Source organism: Numida meleagris, chromosome 1 (assembly GCF_002078875.1).
Source record: "Numida meleagris isolate 19003 breed g44 Domestic line chromosome 1, NumMel1.0, whole genome shotgun sequence".
Classification (NCBI taxonomy): domain Eukaryota; kingdom Metazoa; phylum Chordata; class Aves; order Galliformes; family Numididae; genus Numida; species Numida meleagris.
This window is the reverse complement of record NC_034409.1, coordinates 191,710,534-191,720,012: the sequence shown is the minus strand read 5'-3', so window position 1 is coordinate 191,720,012 and position 9,479 is coordinate 191,710,534.

Here is a 9,479-nt window from a genome sequence, read left to right as displayed (position 1 = left end):
GGGAAGCGGCTCCACACTGCTGTGAGCGGCCGGGAGGATTCACCGCCACCCTCCTCCGGGAACAGGGGCCGCCTCCTTCCCACAGTTCCCTGGGCCCGGCCGCTCGCAGTGCGCATGCGCGTTTTGGAGCCCGGATGAGCGGTGCGCATGCGGGATGCTCGCGGGCACCTCTCGCTTCCCGTCGTGGGGAGAGCGCGGGAGGGCGACGCGCCTGCGCAGTAAGGCAGCCGTAGGGAGCTTGGCGCATGCGCAGAGCTCGGGGGGAGGATGGCGTTTCGCGCTCTGTCCTCCCAGGCTGTGTGAGGGCGGTGGCGCGCAGGGAGGAAATAAGCTATTAATAAATAATTCATTAGCAAATTATTAATGTCACGAACCACCGTTTCCATTGTGAGAGTGCGTGGTCCAAAGGAGAAAGTACATCAAACAGAAGAATAAAGGGCTAAAATGCTATATTCTGTGGTAAAAAGAGAGTTGTGCACTGAGGAGGTGAAGTGTCACGCCCTGACGTTTACCTCATGAACACAGCTGAACTGTTAAGATCACCAAACGGACAGCACGAATTGTACAGCCTATATAAATAACAACTGTGTGATACTGAGTGTATTTACCCTAAAAACGAGCCTCAGTTACAGAATAAGGTCATAACCTTTTTCTCTCGTATATTCTGTTTAGCTCTTCAGGAAGATGTTAATCCACAGCCTGGATGGATATTGAGACAAACCAAGAGCTGTGCAATGAGTATTGAAAAATAATCGTAATGAGGAGCGTACCTGCTCTAAAGACTTCATCTCTCTCATTGGCAAAAACAGAATTGAGCTTAGGGAAAAAAAAAAAAAAAGAGTAGAAATTTGAATAGGTAGAGGAAAGGCTCATTCGTGAAATATGGCCTGCTGACAGTGAGAGAAGAAAGCACGGCAATTCTGAAATGTGTAAATGTTGTTGTCAAACAAGAATTATTCAAGTATAGTAGTGCTGTAGTGTAAGGGTTCAGCTTTGCTATGGACATCTCTTACATAGCTTTAAAGTCGCACAGAATCCTGAGAAATAAATGTGGGATTTTGGAATCATGATCCAAACAAATGAAGTAGGCAAAGTATATGTCTTTTCAAAACAGCTCATGAAGTTTAAAAAAATATCATTTGCTTCCTTTTGGATGGGCTTAAAACTTTTCCAGCTTTTTTTGTTTGGTGCGGGTAGGAGAAAAATTGTCTGTTAGAAAAGGAAGCCTTATTATCAAGTGCCCTTCAAACTGGGAATCTCAAAGCATATCTCATTTGGACTAATTTAAACAGCGTGAGTTTATGTGATGTTAATTCTTTACCAGAATTCTGGCTCTGCCATTTAGCTCTATTCATTCTTTTTGAGTAGTTTTGAATCGTTGGTTTCAGCTGATGCTGAAGACATGTTTAGCTGCACCTAATTGCTCTCATTGTCTAGACAATCATTAACATTCATATCCAGTGAACTGTCTAAGGGAATTTATCAGATCAGAAGTAGCTTCTTTAGTTTTTAAATACATGAATTTATCTTGGATAGGTTAGTTTTAATTCAGGTGAATTTGCTGTTTGATTTGCTTTGCAGATTGCATAAATGTTCATGCTGATGTAGGGAAATGCACACAGTAGCAGCTTAGCAGCGTGAACATATAATGTTAACTTGAAGCTTCCTAATTTAAAACACTTTTAAAATCTGTTTCAGTATGAAAAAATGCGTCTTCTCCCTTAACTACTAACAGCAGTGCTAGTATATTTTGTCCAGGATGGAAGGGCATTTTTTCCCTTCAAAACCAATTCATCGAACAAGGGAATCGAATCGCGTGCAGAAATTCTTAAGACTCTGGAAAGCCAAACCAGAAGATTACGACAGTATTAAAAATAAATTAACCATGGCATATATTTCCCAGTGACTACTTCTGATCGAAGTATAGCCATACAAGCGTGTTACAGATGTTATTTTATTCTTTTTTTTTTTTTTTCACTATCCTCTGGGTTATTCAAATGTTGTTCACAATGTATTTCCAAACTTATCTGTATACTGTTTACACTGAATAGAGATCACGTGCTGTATTAGTAGTGTTATGCAGATAATCTGTATCATCCAGATAAATTATTAAAGGAATTATGTGTGTTCATATGTGTGTTCATGTGGATTTTTAATTGCTTTATTTCACCACTGCCAAAGTCAGCTGAACCCTAGGACTTTATGTAACATTATAGTGGTTCCAAAATAATCTCTTTAATGTGTTTCTGGAAATGAATGGGATGTCTCTTTCACAGGGGGCAGCTTAGTATGCCTTTTTTTTCTAACAGAATTCAAATATGACTGTGGTGCTGCACAGGTTTCCTGTTACCAAAATTTAAAAGTTTATTTGCAAGAGAATATTTGAAGTCTCATATCCTTTAATAGACTTTCTGTTACATGGTCTGTTGCCAGTCCTATGGCCACATTGTGGATATGTGGACATTGGGATAACAGTGAGAACCAAAAAGATGTCAGGTTAATCCCATAGATGTCTCTGTATATTTGTATCTATGTCCCAGTTGAAATGTGATCAAATTTGCAATGACAGGATGAAAAAAGCAATGCTCGTGTTCAGGACTCACCTATAGTTCTGGAGGATTGAAAGGCGAAGGTGGGGAATAACATTCTTCTACGCTACATGAGAGGACCTCTGAGACTGTGCAAGTGCATTTTGAAGGATGCAGTACTGGTGGCCAATGTGCAACGTAACTGCGACTGTAAGTAGGAGTAATGCTGCATTCTGGCTCCATCCTCACGGTTAATTTTTTGCAAATGAAAGTTAGTGGAAATATTTAAGGGGCATCAGACCAACTCCCATTGCGTTGTCTCTGTGTTACTGGGAACTTTTATTTCATGGAAGTCATGGCTGATGGAAAGAATGCTGGGTTTTGCAGGTTTGGTATCAAGTCTGCACTATGAGAAAACAGGATGATTGGCTTTGTGCCACTCAACTTTTATGCAAGGGTGCAATCTGTGTCAGTCAAGGTCTGCCCAAGTGACGTTATTTATGCACTGGCGTAGCTTTCTAAATGACCTATACTAAGCAAAAAACTGTCTGCCTTCTGGACTACTGCTATTCCTCCCTGCATAGGAAGCAGCTTTCTTAATTATAAGCAGTTGCTGCAGTTTCTGAAAAGTTCCTCCAGCCAGAGCAGATGATTACATCCTCCTGTGCTGCTCTGTGGGCAGCACATGCTGGCAGAGCCAACTTTAGCTCTCTGGCAGAGATTCACAAAGCAGCGACCTAACAAATTCCTGTCCATCTGCCCATTTGGAGGCGTTCATTTTTAGTTGGTGATGCTAACCTTGATTTACAGCCCTTGTTTCCTCAATCCATTGCCTTGGTTGTATAATATACTGATGTGAGTATCAAGAGACAAAAACCTTTCAAAATATAGACGTTAGCTAATCAGGCGCTGCCAGACATGTATTTAATATGTGTACAGTAAGCTATATTCCCATTTCACCATGTTCCTTTTTATTTTTTTCCCCAATATCACCATGAAGGACTTTTGTATATACATTTTTTCACGTATGTGATTGCCATTTATATCAGCATAGAGTGAGAGAATGCAAGACATCTTTTATTTTCCCTGTTTGCATGCCCCAGCCCAGGAGCAGCAGGCAGTCTGTACAGCTGCGTGCTTGGCATCTGGTCGTGTTAAAAGAATCCTCTGAAGAAGAGGATTCCCCTTTCCCAAAATTTCAGGGACTGCACAGTGACGGAGGTATTACAATCTTCAATTATTTCTCCTGTTATCAACATAACTGTTTTTATTGTCCAATCTCTGTGTACTGATTACAGTTGATACGGTCCCTTGCTGCTCCAGCATGCATTTTTAGCAAGTTACAGTGTAGTGACATTTTTGATACTTTTCCCATGCTTTCTGTTTTGGGATGTGCCTTTGCTTCCTTCTCAGCACACTGTTAACCAATATTGTACGTTACAAAGAGAATGGAGATATGCATCTGTCTCCCTGAATCGCAGAGGCCTCTGACTTTAAGCTGCTCTTTGACATGCCTCAGAATGACACAATGAAGTTATTTTTTTTTATATTGTTTTAGGTTATATAATCAAGTTTTTGCCTCCCTGTACTGTTTAAATAGGTGCTTAACTCCAGTGGCGTTTCTATGCATTAGGTTTTGCTGAATTTAGCTACTTTCAGCACTGAATTTCTTCCTATTCGCAAAATAGATGCAGGTTTTGAACATAATATGTATTATTTAAAATAGGGGGAAAAAAAAAAAATTAACTGGCACCGCCAGTGAAATAAGTTGAAATATTGCTGTGGATTCAAGTACAAATAGTTCTGAGCCCACAGTGACAATCCCTGCTTCTGACAAGGCTGCACATAAAAGGCTCCCCTGGCAAGCTGCCAGTGCCTGAATGTTGCTGAGGCTTCTGTTCCTATCTTAGCCGGGAGGAAAATGTGATGGGAAAGGGTTTGAGGAGGGAGAGAGTTTAGGAGTCGTCTGAGGGTGATGGAATAAAATTAAAATGGAGATGCTCGTGTCAGGGAAATGTATCGAGTCACTGAATAATCTCTAAAGAGAAGTGGAAACTCTGTTGGTTAGGCCATTTAATATGGAAACAACAACAATAAAAAAAGACCAAGAAATGATTTAACTCTTGTTAGAATGTAGGCTATTTCTCTCCTATGCAAAACATGGAACATATTCTAAAGCATCTTTAAGTTCCATAAAATTTTAAATTATCTACAAAGTTGTATTTGCCTTAGTATAAGAGTGTCATGGCTTTCTTGACTGCTGATAAAATAATATTTTCTTGATTTTTCCAATTCTGCTTTTGAAATCATCAGCACGAAACTCTTGAATGCTGGAAATTCACCATTTACAGAAAAGAAGTAGCTGTGCATGTTTCTCATGTAGCACCAAGCTGATGTGCCTCAGTTCTTCCTTCAAAAGGCTGCTCTGAAGCAAAAGGGCATTTCAGAGTTTGTATCAATCCAGTTGTAGCTTGGATGAATGCAGGTCTGTCAGCTGTGCGCCACAATGAGAATGGAGTTCGTAGCAGCGTGAGTGGGGATGTAGTTAATAATCCAGCAAGAACAGCAGAGAGGCTGCTGTGCTCATTTTGTATGAGTCCCCAAAGAGCTGCGAGGAATGGCTTTGTCGCTGGTGACCTGGGCTGCATACAAATCACATTTTCCAAGTGAAAATCACCACTTCTCCCCTGTGCTGTGCCATCTCACTGCCGGTGCCTCGAAACTACAGCATCTTGTCTTCTCCCTTCCACTCACAAGTACAGTGAGACATAGATTATTCTGTACGCTCCCAGAAAACTTATAATTAATTAGTCCAGTGCCTGTAATTGATGAGAATCGACTTATTTAAGCTGATGGGAAAATGTGAGGATATCCGGTCCTAGAGAACATGAAACAATATAGGAGTCCTTGACGGTCACTGTATTTCTTAATGGAAGTGGGAATGGATTTTGCTTAAATGCATATAATTGAGCCATTTCTTTCTAAGCCTAGCAATATGCTGTTATAAATGACTTTGCATGCCCATTCATTTCCTAAATTCTTAATAAAAAATGGAGATGAAGGCACAAGAAAGGTGAAACAACTTGCCCATGGCTGCTCACTGGGCTACCAACAGATGAAGAATACCGCAGGACCTAATGAGCTCTAATTTCATCTGTCTGCTGGCTGTAATAGGAATGCTAAAAATGCATTGTTAACCTGGTTAGACCTAAGGTAACAGTCTTACAGGACCAATTCGTGAATCACTTGTTGACATCAGTTAATATTCAGTAGATTTACTGGTTATCACGAGACAGAACTGGCAGACAGCACGGCTGCAGGAGCCTTGCATCCTTAGGAATCAAGATGAAACCGAGCTGTTCTCAACGAGTTTCTTTGTGGTTTTACTTTCGGAAAAGTCAGTGCTCTGTAATTTTGGGCCTCTGTAACTGATGACTCAGTCAGAAACTGAGGATGTAGGTAATGAGAACAAAGAAGGTGGAAGGCAACTAAGAATATAAAAAGAATATAAAAAAGAATACAAGGCAACTAAGAATAAATGTATATTAAAAAAAAAAAGCTGGCATTTTCACATTCCGCATTTTCTTCTGGAACCTACAATGAATCAGTCTATTTTATATGAATGCACGGAGAAAATGTCACCCATGGGATGTTTAGCTGTGATTCCTTATTAATGAAGTAAGTCTAAACCACCCTGTTCTTATTTTCATTTTTTTAGTATATAACTGGAACACTCTTGACATTCTGTTCATCACACATAAAGAAATGCTGTCAAGTCTCAGTCTCCTTTGGGTGGCCTCCCTGGATCACCCTAAATTATCTAAGCAGGCTCCATGCAGTCACTCTGAGTCCAGATAACCTCTTACGCTTTTCAGGATTCATTCTTTGTGTGTGGTTTTGTTGTGTGTCTTCTTTTCTGTCTGCAGCATCCCAGCCCTCCCATTGGTACAGGTAATAGAGGATTGATTGTAGCTAAGTAGGCAGCTCTGAACAAGTGTGCCGTTGTAACTACAGGCAGAATTTGGCCTTCAGACCTTCTGGACCTTCTCCCACATATTTCCAAGTCTGTGTTTTCATCCTTAATGAAAATAAGAAGTATTCTTGGAAAACATCTTAGGACATCTGCAGAAACCCAGCAGTTGCAGCTTCAGACAGTTCGTACATGTTTTACATCTCTTTTTTTGTTGTGTGTGAAGAAAGAAATGTAGCGTATATGATTTGCTCGAGCACACACGTATGTGCTCGTGAGAGTGTTGGTGTGTGTCTGTCTGCTTTGCCTGTAATAACTTGACCCTGCTGTCCAGTTTGAAAGAAAATTAAAGAGCTATGAAAAACAAACAAATAAAACCTAACCAATCTCATTAAGTTCACTGAAGCTGCTGAGCCAGGCTGAGCAAACATATTATTCATGCTTTCTCTGAGAAAAGGTACCAGCATGAGCTGCATTGTTAGCAAGTAGCAGAGAATTCACTGCATGAGGACAGAGAGCATACATAAATAAACACAAAAAACTTCAAGAAAACGTTCAGCTAACATCTACACCTTATTAGATAAAATGTGTTTTTAAAAAACGGAGTAGTTTCTTGCTCAGGGCATGATTTACTTACCTCGTGCAATAAAGACGATTCTCTGCTAGAGCATCACTGTTACTACAGATGAATAAATCTCACAAGGGCTGCATTATTCTGGTAAGTGGCATTCCCACTGAACTGCCTAACTGAACTAAAAAGTCACATTTCAAGGCAGGTTTGCAATGGAACCTCTGAGCTGCAAAGAAAAGCTGCAACTTCTAGCACCATCCTTGTATGCATCTTCCTCAGCTTTGCGCAGAGCTTAGGGCATTTGGTTTTGTTAGGTAATATTATGCAAAGATGATGCTATTTGCCTTCAGCTGGTTCTTGTTTAAGAAGGCATTAAAAAAAGGAGAGGGAAAATTGTTCCAGTTCTCCTGTACCGTTCAGCATAATGGTTTTCAAGTGCTTGAGATTTATACTGCTGTGGAGAACAATAGGAAATTGCATGCGAGAAAATGTTCATCAGCAATCAGAAGGAATAAACATTCTTCTGTAGTTAGGTGGAAACAACAGCACTCGCAGATCTGGAAATAGGCGTTGCCATTCAAAGCCCGCCATCCACCTTGTCTTCACCTCAAAAAGCTTCCAGCTGTGTCTGCTCCTCTGCAAGCAAGCTATAAAATAAGATTTTTACAAGTTGGACGCGATGACCCTTGTGGGTCCCTTCCAACTTGGGACATTCACTGAATCTATGCTAAAAAAAAAAAAATAAAAAAAAAAAGGCAGAATAGGAATTTGGGCTCAGCACAGAGATTGCTCATTTCTCAGGTTATTTTATTTTTTTTCCTAGAGAACTACAGAAGACACCCAAGCCAGCATTTTCCTTTTGGCCACTGACAGAACTGCTCCTTGCCACCACCTTCCCCAGGACCACGCCACACACTTCCCCAGTAAAAAGTCTAGACAGGAACAGAGGGAGTTTCTCCTGCTGGCATTTCCAGCAAAAGCCTCCGCAGGCTGGAGCTTTCAAATTACGTAGGGGAAAAAAAGTCTCAATTCCTTTCGTTTTGCATGATTTCCTGCTAAAAGACCTGCTGCGGGTTACAGATGGTAACAAATTTCTGCAAAAGAAAAGGGTTTATTTAGCGCAGGTGTGGGTTCAAAACCACCAGCTCCTCACTATTTGAAACACCCATTACCGGACGAGAGGGGATCGCCTTAAGTTGCACCAGGGGAGGTTCAGGTTGGATATTATAGAAAGTTTCTTCTCAGAAAGAGTGATAATGAATTGGCACAGGCTGCCCAGGGAGGTGGTGGAGTCTGTGTCCCTGGAGGTGTGCAAGAACCGTGGAGATGTGGCACTGAGGGACGTGGTGTGTGGGCATGGAGCTGGACTTGGACTTGGGGATCTCAGTGGACTTTTCCAAGCTTAATGATCTGCAGGACGAAGGGGGACACCTCCCATCCTCCTCCTCCTCCTATATATAAATATATGTATTTTGCAAAATCGGGAAACGCACACAAGCGCAGAAAAACAAAGCCATGAGGGAAAACTAAAGCCCCATGAAGTGAAGGCCTGCTGCGCAGAGCTCATCCTGTATCTGTGGTTTTCCGGCAATGGTCTTACGTAAAGTCTTAAATATCGGCTTTTTTTTGTTGTTGTTTGTTTTGATTTTTTTTCTTTCTGGTCGCCTTTCTCGCTGTCACACCGCAGCCACAAACCGCCCTGTCTCCTTCAGGCCTCAGTTGCACGCCGGAGATGGTTTCTTTTTTTAATTCTAATGCGATCTGAGGACTTTCTAGAGGCTATCATCGACTGCACTCCTACCTCAAAGAGAAAAAAAAAAGAAAGAAAAAGCCACAAAGGCTGTTAGATCTGAGGCAGCGGCTGAGCCCAGCCCCGGGTGCCGCCGGGAGCCCGGGATGGATCCGTCCCGGTGCGGTTTTCGGCTCTGGTCCGGACCACCGCATTGTTTTGCTCCGAGAAAGGCTGGCTGCCGTCACCCCGCACGATTTTCAGTCAGAAAGCCGGAAACGGACAAAAAACGCCTATCTCGCCGGGTTTCCTTTCAGAAACTGCGCTCGACCGTTAATGAGCAAACTTTGAGAAGTGTGACGGGCGTAAAACCCGCATCGTTACGCCTATGGCTGTTTCACGGTGTAGCTGTGGGGTGCTACGTGCCCTACAGCTACCCCAGCGCCGGAGAGCAACGCGCGCGGCTTCTTGACCCTTCTCGTCTCCCGTACCCGCCCTCAGGGCTATGGCGGGACGGCCAGCGCCGCTTCCCACCGCGTCGACAAACGCACAGCGGACTACATCTCCCAGGAGTGCCCCGCGGCGCTGCGCATGCGCGGCGCACTTCCCCTGTGCCATCTTCGCGCCCTCTTCTTCCATCTCCTCATTCACTGAGAGTGGCTGATCGAAGGGATGAGGGCG